The sequence below is a fragment of the Leopardus geoffroyi genome, chromosome D4 (assembly GCF_018350155.1).
Source record: "Leopardus geoffroyi isolate Oge1 chromosome D4, O.geoffroyi_Oge1_pat1.0, whole genome shotgun sequence".
Classification (NCBI taxonomy): Eukaryota; Metazoa; Chordata; class Mammalia; order Carnivora; family Felidae; genus Leopardus; species Leopardus geoffroyi.
Window position 1 is genome coordinate 11306339 of NC_059342.1, and position 17997 is coordinate 11324335.

Here is a 17997-nt window from a genome sequence, read left to right on the forward strand (position 1 = left end):
GGCAAGTCCGTCTGGAAGGATTATGTGGGCGGTGGGAGGGATAAAACCAGAGAAGGAAGAAACAGAAAGCAGCTAGGGCTAGATAGTGGAGTGAATCCTCTCTCTGGGAGAAGCTATAACTTGGATTTCTTTCCTTCAGAAACGTTGATTTCTTGGCTGTGCCCCATGTGAGGGGTTAGCCCAGCTCGGGGAACGGTGCACGGGAGCTTGGGGTGAGGTGGATAATAAGTTCTCTGCGGTGAAATTTCTGGACCACCCAAGTGCTTCATTCATTCCACATAAAACCTCTCAGTCCTGCAGTAGACGCACAGGAATCTCTCTCCAGTGGGGAGAGTATTCTTGGTTGCTTCTCTGGACACCGAATTCTGGTTCAACAGCTCTTGAAACTGTCCCAATTGGGGATTGGCGGGGTGTGGGAGGGAGATGTGGAGCATGGGAAGATGAGAACTCTCAAGGTCATGTTTACTTACCTGCATTGCATAAACTAAAATTGGGTCCCCCCCCCACCCACAGCTCGCCAAGCTGTTACAAAATACTCCGTGACAAAATGTGGCCAATGTGTCAGAGCCTTGTACTTGCCCCCTTTTCAACCTAAAGTATTTTGATGTGTTTACGGATTTCACTCCTCAGGAAGAGCCACCTCCTAACCTGTCACCTGCTTCCCCTGGCTTGTGCCTCCACGTGTTTAAATAATCTACCACCGAATTTCTTGAGTCATCAAGCTAAGGCATGATCTGATCTCCTACTTTGCAAGGTGAAGATTTAGCCCTTGGCTAATCCCCCCTCACCCCCGGCCCACCTCTATGTGGCAGTTAGTTTAAAATTTCTGATTAAATGGAGAACGGCAAAAAAAAAAAAAAAAAAAAAAAAAAAAAAAAAAAATTCTTACAGGCATGTTAATATTCTTCCTGTGGAGTCAAATAATATACTATGATTTTATTTCCTTGCCGTTTGCAAAATTTTCTTGTTCTTGGAGTTAATAATTACCTTATATTTTAAAATTTCCTTTGTTTTTGGTTTTTGGGTTTTTTAATTTTTTTTTTTTAATGTTTACTTATTTGGGGGAGAGAGGGACAGAACATGAACAGGGGAGGGGCAGAAAGAGAGGGAGACACAGAATCTGAAGCAGGCTCCAAATTCTGAGCTGTCAGCACAGAGCCCATTGTGAGGCTCAAACTCCCAAACCACGAGGTCATAACCTGAGCTGAAGTCCGACGCTTAACTGACTGAGCCACCCAGGCGCCCTTAAATTTCCTTTGTTATCCAGCTACTGTTGTTAATTCTTAAACTTGCCAACAGAATGTACTTTCCCACCAGCCCTATTTTCCACATACATCAGGTTTCCTTCCAGTTAAATATTGTTCCTGGCTAGGTTCCCCTGGAGCCCTATCTTCCTGCTCCAGGCCAGCCAGAGGCTCCCTTGGCTCTGCCCGGACATCAAACTGGGGCTGCCCTTCTCACGAAGTCCTTCTATCTTGAGTTGGGGTCCCCTGTTTCCTAACGCAGTCATTTTGGTAGAGTACTTTCAGAGAAGGGATACAGAAGATGTAAAAGTTTTGTGAAAATGACTGTATTCTATCTTCATACTTGGTTGCTAGTTTGGCTGGGTATAGACTTTTCCTTCAGAATGCCGAAGGCATTGCTCCTTTGACATGTGGCTTCCCATGTTCACGTTTGGAAAGTCTCATGCTACTCTGATTTCCAATTTTGATCTATTTCCAGGGATGTTCTCTTGATCCCTCCGAAGGGGAAGAATATATTGAGCATTTGTCATACATTAGACACTGTGTTAGAAGCTTTACATACTCTCGCCTTGCTTAGTCCTCACCAAAAATAAACAAACCTGAGATAGAAATTACTTTTTCTCCTCTCACATAGGGTAACTGAGACTCAGAGAAAGTAAGTGTATTGCCCAACACATGGGGCCTGTCATTACAGGGTATACTATAATGAGGACTGCAGAATCTCAAAAAAAGTTTCTCCTGTCACGCATCCTCCATGATTGTCGGTGAGCTCTGCCTGTCACAGGCACTCACGGACCCCATTTCCGGAAGCTCTGACTACACACGTGCTTCCCTAATTGATGCAGCAGCAGGAAGGGAATGTGGCAAATCTCATAATGGTTCTTACAGTTTGTGCCTGGAAGTAACACGTTTCATTGGCCAAAGCCTGTCACATGCTATACTGTATGTTCAAAGGCTGTGAGAGTATTTCCAGAAGAGAATTCTTTCCTGGCAATGTTTTCCGAAATGCTTCCCCCCACCCCACCCCCCACCCCCGCCCCAATTCCAAAGTCCCAGTAACATTTAGCCAAGAAATTGGGAAAACAGGAAAAAGCTGTGATTCTCCTGTAAGAATTAAAATATAAGAATCAACCTAGAGATGTTACTGGTCCAAAGGACTCACTCGTGGCAAGGTGAAAGCAAGACCAAGAAACGCTAATGTGTGGAATCAGAGGTTAAGGGTAACTTTTCCAGGAACCAAGGCCAGGAGCACCCCAGAAGCCAAGAGCATCTCGTGAGTCAGTCTTTCTAGCTGCTACTGCTGTGGTATAAGTGAATCTTCATGGCTCTGTCTGCTACGTGAGACATTCTTACACATAAAATAAATAGCAGTAAGTTTGTATGCATAATATACTTCACATGAGTCCTATGAGTTATGTTCTAAGAAATCAGTTTTGGAAACAAAATATAACCTGAAATTGGTAATTTCAACACATGATTCTACTTAGTGCTGTTAATTTTGGTAGGAGATCTGAATGTTATGTTGTTGGAACACAACCCAGCAGCATGCACTGGTGGTTTCCAGTGTTTGAATATTCCCTCCAGGCACAGGTCTTCGTAAACACTTAAATGGAAGAAACGCAAAGAGCAGATGATGTGAATGTTGTGGAAAACTCTGACAGGAAATCAGAAACTGAACAAAAATCTGCGTTAGTAAAGCAGTATCTATTTCAACAGCAAAATCAAAACCAGGGCAAGAAGATAAGAAAAATAAATTTTTTTTTTCAACGTTTATTTATTTTTGGGACAGAGAGAGACAGAGCATGAATGGGGGAGGGGCAGAGAGAGAGGGAGACACAGAATCGGAAACAGGCTCCAGGCTCTGAGCCATCAGCCCAGAGCCCGACGCGGGGCTCGAACTCACGGACCGCGAGATCGTGACCTGGCTGAAGTCGGACGCTTAACCGACTGCGCCACCCAGGCGCCCCGAAAAATAAATATTTTTAATTTTCATCATTAAAAAAGGAAATAAACTTACATGAAGAAGTAGGTACTCTAGAACTTGACTCAAAAGTACTTTTGGATGCACTCCTAACAGTTAAACAAATGTGAAGGCCAAAAAGGAAATTGGTCAGGCAATTAATGCCTGTGTCTTCTAAATTTTCCTTTTAATAGTCATACTTTACAGAATTATATGTTGCGTTGTATTCAATTTTTATAGCAATTTTCATTTGACATTTATCGTGTGTATTTTTCCCTTCTTTTAATATGTTCTATTGTCAAATTTCTGTATAAGGAAAAGACCGTTTTCGCTTGTTGTTGAAATACCCAATCTTATCACAAGAAATCAATTCATAATAATAAACCATGCATTTATTATATAATTTTTTAGTGAAAACTTCCAGCAGCATGATTCTATTAAAAAAAAATTGATCCAGTGGTTATTATGGTTGCACATTATTATTTAAACAAGTAAATAGTGTCACGAAAAATAGAGAATAATTTATGATTTCAGAATTCTTGGGAATTCTGATTTCTTATTCCCAAATCCCAAAGACTGATGCCTCTCAGGACTCTGGAAGTATTAAGCAGTGAAAGATAGAACCTGTCGAGAGCCTGAGATTACCATAGTCAGAAATTTTTGGTGGGGCGCCTGGGTGGCTCAGTCGGTGAAGCGTCCGACTTTGGTTCAGGTCATGATCTCGTGGTCCATGAGTTCGAGCCCCACGTCGGGCTCTGTGCTGACAGCTCGGACCCTGGAGCCTGCTTCGGATTCTGTGTGTCCCTCTCTCTCTTCCCCTCCCCCACTAATGCTCTGTCTCTCTCTCTGTCAAAAATAAATAAACATTAAAAAAAATTTTTTTTTTAATTTGGTGACTAGTACTAAGTTTCACTTAAATGGTAGGCTGGAACCCAAATCTTTCTTATTCCAGAACTCATGTTTTGTCCTCTGCCTGAAACTTCCTCTATTGTCACTGTGTACTAGTATTCATCCATTCATTCATTCATTCATTCATTCATCCAACAAGAACTTATTGGACCTCATGTATGCAGGAATCATACGGGTCTAGCCCGGAGATATATCAGTCAGTATTTGTTGACTGCCCGATTACCAGTCCCTAAAAAGTGCTGTAGCAAGAAGCATTGCTTCTGAAGGAATGAGACATAGGATAGCCCCCCTTTTGATGGGGAATAGAAGGTAAAGTCAAGAGAAGGACAGGGCAGTTGGAATGGAATGTTTGGTAGATGGCTGTTGGAGTCTCCTCTTTGCTCTGTGCGTTCTCATGAGCGCAAGGGAGGAAAGGAGGAAAGTCCTAGAGATGGTGGGCTTCGGAAAGAAAGATGAGAGGTCTTCAAGACAACCTAGCGCAGTGAGTAGGAGTGCCGACTTTGGCATCTCACAGTCCCGAATTCAAATCCTAAGTCTGTGGTCTTGTCAAATCGCTGAAGTGCTCAGAGCTCTGCTTTTCTCGTTGGAAAATAGGAACAACAATTCCTGACCTCAAAGCGTATCATGTGAGTTAAATATATTTACGTACAACACATCAGACTCTTGGTACAGCATTTGGAACGTAGCAAATGCTCAGTGAGAGCTATTCATCATATTTGATTATCATTTTGCCTGATCCTCAATAGTCTTGAGAATTTTCAAATATTTATGAGTAATGTGCCATACAAAGCTTTAGAAATTTCCTCAATGAATCAAGAGTTCTTGCCTAAGGGGAGACTATTTAAAATGCAGCCTGACTTTCTAGAGGGAGGAAAAAAAAAAAAAAAAAAAAAAAAAGACCTGAGCTTTCATATTTCCTTTTCCATTCAGTGGTGGGAAAGGTTTTTCTTAGCTTGTTTGTCCTGAAACCATGGATACCGCATAAAAATAAAAGAACGTGACTGCCCTGGGATTTGAGATGCATGTGGTAGTCAGAAAGCATAAATAAATATATCTGATATGTTTCCAATATCTTTTCTTCTAAGGTAAATGTGGAACCCATCTCTCCCCAAGCCTTTTGCGGGGTCATGGCACGCCCTCTGGTGGCCCATCTCTTTCAATGGCTTTACCTGCCCCGATGAGCAATCTTTCAGAAGCCGTCTCCTGGTGAGTACTTCTCTTTTCAACTGAAAAGGAGGATCCACAGGGTAGGGGCCACTTTCTACAGTCAGAATCCTAGAAATGGTCAAGTCAGCGCTGTTTCCATGGTTTTCTAAGGGAAGATTGCCTTGTGGGTGGACACTGATGAGTTGTATATGTTTTTTCAAGAACACATTCCATATATATGTCACCTTGTGCCTGTCGTGATCTGTCTGGCCAGAGTCAAGGCTAGTAAGAGGTGGCACCACGATGACAAATCCCCCTGATGAACTGGGCCAATTCCAGGCTGGGGGGGCCTCATATGCCATGGCGGGGAGTTAAGACATATCACTTTAACCAAGTGATCCTTACTGCAGTGGGGAGCTACCCAAAGGTTTAAGGGGGAAGAAGAAGGGGCATGATCCAATTTCTATGGCAGAAAGGTCACTCTGGCTAAAGGGAGAAGAACAGATTGTAGGTCACAAGATCTTGAAGGCCCGTGGACAGTCAGGAGGAAATGGCAGAAAAGCAGGTGTGGGATGATTGTAGCCTGGCCCAGGTGGTACAACAGGAGACAAGAGGCTGAATTCCTGGCGATGTTTGCAAGGTGTCGTCATGTGAACCTTGGCTGTCAACTAGATGTGGACAGTAAGGAAGAATCAGGGGTAGAGAATGCTGCTCGGATTTTTGGCTGGGACAACTGGGTAGATGGTGGCGGTATTTAATGACATTAGAACTCTGGAGGAGGCCCAGGTTGGAGGGGGTGACCCCCTCGGAGGAGTTCAGGTTAGGACATGTTCACGTAGAACACGTGGGATCTCCAGGTCGGGAACGCCAGGTCGTCTGCTCATCTGACTCTCGACCCGAGGCCCTTTCCACTGTGTATGGCCGCCCCGTCCTCCAGACATAGATCATTCTGTGGAATGGTGGGGAGGAGGTGCTGTCAGGGACTTTAAGTCCCACCGGCCCAAATGATTTGCCTTAAGTATCTCTTTTGGTCTTAGGGAAGGAATAGTGGAGAAGCGCACAGAGAAAACCTCAACGTGACAATCTTCCTTTTTTCAGTAGCATCTCCCTGCCATAGCAATACTGTAATTGATTCAGGAAAGGGCCATCAAGAGATGCTAAAGCCAGTTTGTTTGTAAACCAATTATCTACACGGTCTAAAAGTATCTCTCTACAGATTTATTATGGCAAAGGGAAAAAAGTTACCCTAAGAGTGAAGAAATGTGGTAGCACCACCAAATGTCTGTTCATTGATTATTTATCAATTATAAAGAGGGAAAGATTCCTCTAAAGTAGAGAACTCACGGGGCGCCTGGGTGGCTCAGTTGGTTAAGCGTCCAACTTCAGCTCAGGTCGTGATCTCACAGTTTGTGAGTTCGAGCCCCACGTCAGACTCTGTGCTGACCGCTCGGAGCCTGGAGCCTGCTTCGGATTCTGCGTCTCCCTCTCTCTCTGCTCTTCCCCTGCTCGTGCTCTGTCTCTGTCTCTCCTTCAAAAATAAATAAACATTAAAAAATGTTTAAACATTTGGGGCGCCTGGGTGGCGCAGTCGGTTGAGCGTCCGACTTCAGCCAGGTCACGATCTCGCGGTCCGTGAGTTCGAGCCCCGCGTCGGGCTCTGGGCTGATGGCTCAGAGCCTGGAGCCTGTTTCCGATTCTGTGTCTCCCTCTCTCTCTGCCCCTCCCCCGTTCATGCTCTGTCTCTCTCTGTCCCAAAAATAAATAAACGTTGAAAAAAAAATTAAAAAAAAATGTTTAAACAAAATAAAGTAGAGAACTCACTTTGACCCCATGACTGACAGTTAAGCATGGACAGACTGACAGCAGGTACTTCCGAACATGATGTCCTGAGAAGGACGTATCATGTGCAGAATTTAAACTCATTCAAGGGACAGGCCACACAAACCCACCTCAAAGGGCATGCCAGAAAACCACAGGCCTGTCCTCTTCAAGAATATCGTATGATAAGAGACAAAGGTCGAGGAACTTCTCTGGAATAACAGAGACCAAAGAAACATGATAGTGAAGTATCCACATGGAATCCTAGATTAGGAAAGCATGTTGTAAAGGAAAACATCGGAGAGACTGGGAAAAATTGAAAACGATCGTGTTCATCAATAGCGTTCTATCAACGTTAAATGTCCTAACTTCGATCACGATACCGTGCCCTTGTTCTTAGGAGCCACTTGCCCGTATGTTTTCCCATTCGGGAAGGGTCAGGGTGTCTGCAGTTTACCCCAAACATTTCCTGTCCTTGTCTTTGCAGGCTATTGTAACAAAATAGCACAGACAGAGTGGAAGGTACACAACAGAAATTTATTTCTCATAGTTCTGGAGGGTGGAAATCCAAGATCATTGTGCAGCGTGACTGGGTGAGGGTCTGCGACCTCTCCTTATACCCGGACACGGGGAAGGGCTGGGGAGCACCGTGGGGGTCTCTTTCATAAAGGGACTACTCCTCAGGAGCCCTCTGTCTTCGTCGCGTAATACTTCCCAAAGGCCTCACCTCCTCATAACATCCCGTTGGAGGTCAGCATTTTGACATAGGAATGGAGGGGCAGGGCACAAACACTCAGCCGCTGGCAGGTCCTGACAATAACACGAGTATGTACGTATGTATATGGAGAGATAAAGCAAGAATGCTAAAATATTACTACCTGATGATGGTGAATAAGAGTATAATGTTCCATGTACTCGTTTTGCAATGTCTCTGGGGCTTGTTATTATTTTTACTGCAGATAAAAGGAAAAGACCTACCTCTGCCCAACCCATCCACAAATAGAAGAGATTCTGAGCACAGAAATATAACCGGTGGCTCTCGTTTAAAGTCAAATACAACAGTATTATCTTTTATAGCCACTAAATTCCATCTTGATGAAATGTCAAAATGGGAAACAGGTGAAGGAGTAATTTCCTGCTTCGCCAGGCTCTTAAGAATGTACAGTATTTGCTGTCCATTTAGAACCTGCCGGGTTTAGAGAGGAATTTGTTTTCTTTTCAGTGGAGGCACCTCGGATGAAAGCTGCTGAGGTCCAAAGAGCAGCGAGCTGGGCTGCTGGCAGGCGTTCCTGGGCCCGTGGGCGCCCCGGGAACCAGGCTGGGGCGGGGGCACCCGCACCCGGCTGTTCCTGCAGGGGGAGGTGGGGACCCCGCGGACACTCCTGTTCCCGGAGGCTCTTTCTGGCTCTTTCTCACTGCCCGGGTGAGCTGGCGGGGAAGTCCGGGAATCAGAGCGCTGAAAGGGATCTTGGAAGGCACCTTAACTCTCTCTCCTGCCCAGCTGTGGATTTGATCTCCCCTTCGGGGTCCCTGCCACGTGGTCGGCCAACCTTGGCCGGATCGTAGGCAGTGGCTAAGAACCCCCCCAGCCGGCCCCTCCGTTTTCAAGCAGCTGAAGTCACTCGAACATCCTTTCTCATAAGAACAAGTACCAGAGCGAAATGTCTACTTCGATTTTTCGAGGCCCCTGGTAAAACATTTCTAAGGAAAAAAAACGTCAGAACAGGTTAACTCACGTTGACTTACGGTCCGTAAGTTAAGTCTTACAGGACTATCTGTTGCAGATCCTTCAGCGAGGCTTCTCTGGTTAACATCTTTCAGAAGTAACATAAAATTACGGATCGGGGTGCTTCTTCCTCGCCTCCTGAGACATGCTCATTTTATGACTATATTTAAAAAAAATTTTTTTCATGTTTACTTATTTTTGAGAGAGAGAGAGCACACGTGAGCAAGCAGGGGAGGGGCAGAGACAGACACACACACAGAATCCGACACAGGCTCCAGGCTCTGAGCTGACAGCACAGAGCCCGGTGAGGGGTTCGAACCCACGAACCGTGAGATCGTGACCTGAGCTGAAGTCGGAGGCTTAACTGACTGAGCCACCCAGGCGCCCCGTATTTTTTAATAAAACAAAAATAGGCAAAATAGAACGATACGTCTACATGTAGTATGCCTATGTATACGTGCAGAGAGCACGTTTGCGTGTGCAGAGGTGGGGATGTGGGGGGATAAGGCATTCTGAGGAGTGCGTGTGGGCGAGGGAAGGGGGGACAGGAGGAAAGAGGAAGGCTTTTACTTTCCACCTTACGTGTTTTGTCATGGTCTGAATGTTTTTTTAGAAGAGCGTGTGCTATTTTTATCATTAAAACGTGTCTCTCAAAAACATTTAAAAAACAACAGAAACGAGAAATCACTTAAATCGAGCTGAAATCCTGTGGCCCAGCGTTTCCATTTTGTACTACACTGTGGGCAACACAGAATAAGCCTGTTCCTTCTTGCACACAGCAGCAAATCAGGTCCGTGAGGCCACCCCCCGGGGCCCTCTGTTTCTCTTCTCCAAGCTGCGTGTTCCCATCTCCCTCAGCTGCCGTTCAGTTGACAAGGTCTCAGGTCTCCTTGACATTCTGTCCCCCTCCCCTGAGCTAGAGCAGATCAAGGGGGCTCAGAGAGAAATCCATTCTGAAGTTCAAATGGCAGTTGGTTGTCTGTTGAAAATTAGCAAGTCCATGGTACCCTGAGTTCATGCACGAACTTGGCCTAACGTTGTGGGGTCTCGGGTATTCTATTAAGAGATGCGTCAGTGACACACAAAAGCAAGTCTGCAGGGGCCCTGTTATCAATACCACCACGAGCTCCGACCGCACTTGTAAAACCTGGCCGACTTACCAACTCGAGCCCAGCAAAGGTGGGCAGCAAAGAACAGCAAAGGTGATGCCTGATATCCGAGTCAGGCTTATGCAGAACAAAGCCTCTGGCACAGCTTGAAGCTGCTCGTTCCGTGTTCATTTACCATTGCAATGACCATACCTTCTGTTTGCCTGGTTGAGTCCTGGTTTAATGCCCATTTGTCCTTGCATGATGATTAATAATGTCCCTTTTACTCTTAAAAGTCTTGGCAACTTGAGTGATGAGATATATACAGTCACCCCACTTACCACACATCAGAATAATAATAGTAGAGACATTTTCGTCACGTTAGAAGAGGAATTTCCCCCTGGCTTTGGTGATACCCAAAGCACCCGTGAACATTCCATATCCGTAGATGCCAAATTTCAGGAAATGAGACGGCCGCTGGTGTGGGTGCTCCTGTCTGAGGTTCCATAACCCCCTTGGAAATGGCAGCCCCCCAATTTCATCCTGGGAAGACCAGAACTAGATTCCGTGAGGTAACTGATTTCAACTGATCGTCTTGCCCAGCCCACTTGGCAACAAGCCTTCACTTGGCACTCCGTCTCTACCTCTCCCACCCAGGAAAATTTATTCCCCCAGGAATCAGGAGCGTTAGCAACCGTACTCACAAGACCAGCATGTCCTATCGGCACGTAGCAAAGATGAGAGCATATAACAAAGCGGTCAAGAGTATTGACTCTGTCACTTATGTGGGCAGGTTTCTTAACCACTCTATGCCTCAGTTTCCCCATCTGTAAAGTGAGGTTGACCGTGGTCCCTACCTCGTACAGCTAACAGGAGATTCGAATGAGTTTGTTGCTTTTTGTTGTTGTTGTGTTTTTGGTGTTTCAAGTTTTTATTTAAATTCCAGTTAACTTACAGGATAATATTAGTTTCAGGAGTAGAATTTAGTGATTCAACACTTAAAAAAAATTTTTTTTTAACGTTTATTCATTTTTGAGAGACAGAGACAGACCGCAAGTGGGGGAGGGGCAGAGAGCGAGGGAGACACAGAATGTGAAGCAGATTCCAGGCTCTGAGCTGTCAGCAGAAAGCCCGAAGCGGGGCTCTAACCCATGAACCGTGAGATCATGACCTGAGCCAAAGTCAGACGCCCTTAATCCCTGTCGCCTGTGTTACCCATCCCCCACCCACCTGCCCTCTGGTGATCATCATTTTGTTCTCTATGGTTAAAGGTATGTTTCTTGGTTTGTCTCTCTCGTTCTTCCTTTTGCCTGTTTCATTTCTTAAATTCTACGTGTGAGTGAAATCAAATGGTATTTGTCTTTCTCCGACTGGCTTCTTTTGCTTAGCATAATACTCTCGAGCTCCATCCACATTGTTGCAAATGACAAGATTTCATTCTTTTTCATGGCTGAATAATATTCCATCGTGTGTGTGTGTGTGTGTGTGTGTGTGTGTGTGTGTGTGTGTATACACACACACTCTACATCTTCTCCCATCTCAATCAATGGACCTTTGGCTTTTTCTATAATTGGGCTATTGTCAATAGTGCTGCTATAAATGTCAGGGTGCATGTATCGCTTCAAATGTGTATTTTGGGGTCCTTGGGGTAAATACCTAGTAGTGCAATTGCTGGATCGTAGAATAGTCCTACTTTTAACTTTTTGAGGAACCTCCTCGCTGTTTTCCAGAACGGCTGCACCAGTCTGCATTCCCACCAGCAGTGGAAGACGCTGCCCCTTTCTCTGCATCCTTGCCAACACCTGTTGTTTCCCGAGTTGCTAATTTTAGCCATTCTGACAGGTGTGAGGTGATACCTCGTTGTAGTTTTGACTTTTCATTGTTTTAAAACATTGCCTGGCACGTAACCCGTGCTACATAAGCCTTTGGCAAACGGTAAATAGAATAACTTGACCTTGATTGCATGGCTTCAGACTGGAATGGTCAGAGGGAAAATACAAATAAGACGTGTCTGAGTGGGTCTGCTTGGGCCATTTGAGAATCCATCTGGGCTCTGTTTAGGAAACATAACCAAAGAATAGAGTTTTATCAGCCGAAGCATCCCACCCGCTGCAAACACGGAGGAAAGTGTCCTTTCATAGATTAGTGCTCTGGACACCTGCCTGCCTGCCATTTCCTCCGTGTCAATAAAGGCTAAAATAGACCGACCTCATTAGTGCCGGGAGGACATGAGCAGTTAAATGGTTGCTACACGAATCCTGTCCAAAGGCACAGTGTCAGAGGAAGGAACAACAGTTAGGCCTCGTTACTGACGTTCCTTCATTTACAGGAAGCCTCAGTGGGTTTATCTGGGGCACACAAATGAAGGACACCTTCTTTATCATTTTCTCCCGTGAGGTCTCATCAGTGTTTGTGCACCGGGCAGACTGGGCGTTTCAAGGAGCCGGAGTTCTCACTCTGCTGAACATGATCAACAACATACGGATTATCTTCGAACCGAGTCATCTCTGAATCTGCGCTCTCTCTCCCCATTCTCTTGTTTTCCCTCCCCTCAGCTGGACCTCCCCAGCCCCCACCCCCACCCTCAGGCCGTAGAAGCCAGCCTGGCCCCAACCTCCCTTTTCAAGCCAGTTTTCGAATGCTCAGTGGTTAATTTACCCCCTTTCTTTTCCTACCTTCCTTTCCTGCATGAGCTAATTTGGCAAATTTTCCTAGTCATATGGCCATTCTGGGGAGTTTCAAGGGTATTATGAGTCAATTTCATTAATTCCAATCTTAGAGTTGAAGAGCCGACCTTGTTCTTTTTTTTTTTTTTCCTTTTTGTTTGTTTTTTTTTTTTTTTTAGGTACTAAGGAGACCTCTCACTTGGCCTCCGACATACTACTGTCTGTGACTGGTCATAGATTTTGCTTGGTTTCTTCTTTTTAATATATATGTATATATGGTACTTAGATGAAAGAAAATAAAAACAAGGGGAAAAAAACCCCACTACTTTTGCTCTGAATTTAGAAACAAACTCTAATTCCTCTTCCAGACTGTCATGAACACAAGGAAATGAGGAATATCCTCCCATAAAATGTTTCCCCTCCTGATTTCTTTCAGATGCTTCAAAGCAGTCAGGAGTTTGAGGTCTTTCTTTGGCCAAAGTCTGGTTCAGGTCATATATTCTCTGGGTGCCTGAGGCTGGGCAGTGTAGAGGAACAAATAACATTAGACATCTGTGCTAACTAGGACTGCCAGATTTAGCAAAGGATGTTTGAATTTCAGGTACAAACGAACACGTGTTTTAGTATAAGTCTTTGCCGTTCAAATTGGTAATATCTGCAATATATGTCTCGTATAGACAGACTTATACCAACACGTAATTCCTGCTCATCTGAAACTCAAATGTAACTGAATGCCACAGTTTGGTTTTGGTTTTGGTATGTTGGCTACCCTACTCCCACCCCACAAGGTCAAAGCCCCTTGTCAGGGGCCCCTGTAAGCATACACAGATTACGCTCATGCTCTGACACACACTTCTTGTCCCCCTTCACCTACCCCCCCCCACCCCCCGCCGGTTAGGGTCTAGATAGTGCAGAGGGTGAAGAGAGGTATTTCTCCGAGGGACTGAAATTCCCCAGGGATGGAGAAGCGTTTGTTAGATCTCTATGACAGTCGTCAGCGGACTGTCACATCAGCATCTGCCGGCGGGGACCAAAGAAGGGGAAGCTGAAGAAAACTCTTCTCCCCCTGTGCTTTTAGGACAGGTTTGAGATTTTAGAGTCCAGTTACAGTATACCAATTGAAATAACAGAAAAAGTGCCAAACGGGATATAAAAGAATTCACCTGGTAAATTAGAATGATGTATACAGCCATTATTCACAAATGGAAATGTCTCCTTTTGGAGACAGTTTTGGAGACTGTCTCCTTTCCTGTCCTGTTACAGATGAGAAGAGAGACTCAAAGCAGTTTCCTGTGCGGAATGAGATGGAAGGGTTGTGTGTGTCTCTGTGTGTGTACACATGTGTGTAGGGGGAGGGGTAATAGGGGGAGGAGGTAGGAGAGGAGGAGGGAGAAGAGGAGGAGGAGGGGGAGGAGGGAGAGGAGGAGAGCTGAGACAGAACTACCTGAAGTCCAAATACCTTCCCATTGTATTGCTGCAAGTTTGTGTGTTTCTAGAGCTTTTTTCTACAACCTGAAAAATATTACGTAACTAACACAGGTCCCTTGGAGAAATTTCAGAAATTCATGCAAACACAAAGAAAACTCTCTTCCATAAACCCAAAGCACACATAGTACTACTGTTACCATTTTGGTGGACAAGAGAGAGAGAGAGAGAGAGAGAGACAGAGAGAGAGAGCACATTGATATGGGTGGCCCAGCATTCATTCTGCCTTCTTCAGGGAGCCACACCCACATTTTGTTCCATACATGGCCCCTCAACCCATAGAAAATCATTTCAAGTGGGACTGCCAATCTGGATGTCACGAGCTCTGTTGGCGAGACAGTAGGCAGATGACCAAGGTGGTATTTCTATCTCCCACTAAGTGAGCCTCACGAACTGAAAATGCTGGACGTCTTTCCTTCCAAGAGGAAAACAGCGAGGAGATCGCCCATTGGTTCCCATCACACAGACGCCCAGTGCATCACTGGGTCCTGGGCCTTCTGAGAATTAATTCTTCAGCTTTCCTTTCAATTCTTTTATAGTAAATTGATTGCATTGATGGTCCCAATTGGTCACCTCCATATTCGTGCTAATTCCAGGGGTAGAATCCTATGAAGAGGTGGAGCCTAGTTCTGCACCCCTTGGGTCTCGGATGCCTTGTGATTTGCTTTGGCCTGAATACAGGGGAGGCGAGGGTGTTCCAGCTCAGAGCTTACTCTTCCAGAGGCCCTGTGTGCTCTTTCACTGTTGCTAGAACCATGATTCCACTCTAAGAACAAGAAGGGCCTAGGTTGCTGGGGGCTGAGAAAACGTTGGAAGGAGGGTCTGCGGCCTCACTGCCCAGAGAGAGATGGGAAAGAGCTGCCTACATTACTGAGCTGAATAAATTGATTTTTTTAAGCCACTGTATTTGAGATGGTTTGTTATGCAGCAGTAGCTAACTGATACATCCATGAACTTCCACATCAGTCCAATGAATTCTTTTTCTTGTCAGCCAGAGTGAATTTCTGGGGCTGTGAACAAAGAGGTCAAATTGAGACTTTCCATCTTTTACCAGAATATAATCATATGCTATATCCTCTTTGGGAATCTCGCTATGTCCTTTAGCAGTTGATTTTGAGCATCTTTCCCTAACAGTAAACTGGGCCCAGGAAAGAAGGAAAATCTACCCAATGCCACTTCTGAGCCTCTGCCCAAATCCTTTTACATCATGACATTATGGCCATTGGCCAAACTTCCATTTTTAGATATGCCTCGCATGACCTGTTCAGCAGGAAATGCCTTTGTTCAGTGAGAGTGTTGGACAGTATAATGATTTTTCACAGCTCGCTGGCCAAGAGAAGGACAGAGTCATGCCTCAGAGGTGCTTGAGAGCATGAACATTTCCAGGCACTGTTTACCTCTTTGGAAAAAGAAGACAGTAATTTTATTCAAAGTGTTCTATTCTCTTCAAAAGGATAAGATATGTGGATGGAGAAGACAGAAGAAGAGATAGTCCCTATAATGACTTTATTTTCCGAAAAAAAAATCTGAGTAATTGAAGTTCTCCAGTCCTTTTTTTCCTGGTCATCCTATTTCCAACATCTGCTTTTCCTTTTGTTTTTCACTGAATGGTGCCTTAACTTGACATATTATTGTTTGGAGGAGTAGGACAAGGGGAGAATGCGATGTTTGTCTGATAATCTGAATCTTATGCTAATGGAAATGCATTAAAATATCCCCCGCCCGCCCCCAATAATGAGTGTTTGCCAAATGGATCTCCTGCAATTCTGCACATCTTTCTGTTGGAGGGAGTTTTCTGAATGCATCATCTGCTTTGGTCCTTTCCAAAATGGCGTACAACCAGAAGTCTATTATTATCTTGATTCTTTTTCCTTTGTATCTGATTTTTTGCTGATAATAATAGCTAGCACTGGGGTACCTGGGTAGCTCAGTTGGTTAATCCAACTCTTGATTTTGGCTCAGATCACGATCTCATGGTTCATGAGATCGAATCTCACATTGGGCTCCATGCTGACAGTGTGGAGCCTACTTGGGATTCTCTCTCCCTCTGCCTCTCCACCCCTCTTCCCTGCTCGCTCGCTCTCACTCTCAAAAGAAATCAATAAACTTAAAAAAAATACTACCTAGCATTTATAACATTTTCCTTGGCATTTCACTCACCGAATCCTCACAAAACCTCCATGAGGGAAGCGTTATTTCCCCAAGGCTTAGGGAAGGCAAGTTAGTCATACAAGGTCCTGTAGGTAACAAGTATCAGAGCTGGGATTTCAACCCCAGTTTGTCAGACTTCTGAGTCAAAGTGTTTTAACTTGTTACTATGCTGCCTCAGTCACTTTGGGATTTTAAATAAGGACCAAAAAACCACAAAACACATTAAATCACAGTATGGAACCCATAGTTTTTTTTTTTTTTTAAGGTGAAAGCAATAAGTGGTCTTAATGAGCTTCTTTCCGATCCCGCAAGGGTATGATGTTGAAATCATACCTGATCCTGTCTTTTCCACCCGAAGCAACTTTCCCAGTTTTCCACATAAGCCTGAGGGGACAGGAGAACACACAGTATCTCCCTGAATGAGACCATGGGGGACCGCGATACAGAACCTCACGCAGAAACTTGAGAAACATTCACAATGTTAACTGCGGACAATTGTACAGGTACTTGAGGGGGAGAAAGAATGGATGGTATGCTGAGCAAACTCTCTCCTTTTTGAAGTGGATTTTATCTTAAAGGGTGGATATTTATGGAAAACACAAGATCACCTACAAGAAAAGCCAAGAGCAAGAATGACAGCCCATTCTATCAATCGGCGTATCCAAAAGAACTTTGTGTAATTCGGGAAATGTGTTCTAGCTGTGGTGTCCAATATGCTAGCCACTGACCTCGTAGGACTATCGATCCCTTGAAATGTGGCCAGTGCAGTGGACGGGACTGAATGTTTAATTTTCATTAATCTTAGTTAGTTACTTTTTTTTTTTTCTTTTTTTTTCTTTTTTTTTCCAACGTTTATTTTTTTATTTTTGGGACAGAGAGAGACAGAGCATGAACGGGGGAGGGGCAGAGAGAGAGGGAGACACAGAATCGGAAACAGGCTCCAGGCTCTGAGCCATCAGCCCAGAGCCTGACGCGGGGCTCGAGCTCACGGACCGCGAGATCGTGACCTGGCTGAAGTCGGACGCTTAACCGACTGCGCCACCCAGGCGCCCCAATTAGTTAGTTACTTTTAATGAGCTGGAATTTAAATGTTAATCGCTACATGTAGCCAGTGACTTATTGGACACTTTGGCTCCATATGGCTACAGAAGTGTCGTGAGTGTCGTAGGTGGGGGTCGGTGGGAAGGTTTCACGGAGACATATTTTGAGCAGCTTTCAAAGTGGAGTAGGGAGGGAGGAAAATGCAGCTGGAATGAAAAAGAAGCAAAGAAACAAAAGCCTTGTCATACTAGAGCACCGGAGGTTACAGATTCAAGCGCCTACTGTAAGGACCATGAAAGCCACATAAACAAGGGAAATAGGGTGCGGTTAAGAGACAGTAGGGTGCAGTGGCGACTGTGGAAAGTTAGAGACACTACCTGCATCTAAAGCATCAATCGCTACTCCGCTCCAACCAGTTACCGCCATACAGAAATGCAGACCCACTGGTGACTATCTGCTGATGTTTTGAGAGAAGTCAGAAATTCAGAGTTTTATGTTGCCGTCTAGTTTCAGATGTTGGCACCTGCATCAGTGTGGGCTAAACATTTTCAGCAGACGTTGTTGGTGGCCTCCTCGTGTCCACTCGGCACTTGTCTCCGCCCACCACAGTGCCTCCTGAACACAACTTTCAGTCTTGCTCAAAACACTGTATGCGCACTCGGCATTTGTGCAGGGTATGCCCGGAATGTCGAAGAATTAATGCTTTTGGAGGCATCATCCCACCAATGACAGACACACGGGGAGTGCATGAATCCCCAGTCTT

The 17997-nt window shown here is 45.0% G+C and overlaps 1 long non-coding RNA gene across 1 annotated transcript in view; it reads left to right on the forward strand.

The window, feature by feature from the left end:
• Window positions 1–5204: 5204 nt before the first annotated feature.
• Window positions 5205–17997, forward strand: part of LOC123593575 — a 77775-nt gene continuing 64982 nt past the window's right edge. The window contains exon 1 of the long non-coding RNA XR_006710388.1: window positions 5205–5319. This is a non-coding gene — a long non-coding RNA (uncharacterized LOC123593575). The remainder of the gene's footprint in view (window positions 5320–17997) is intronic.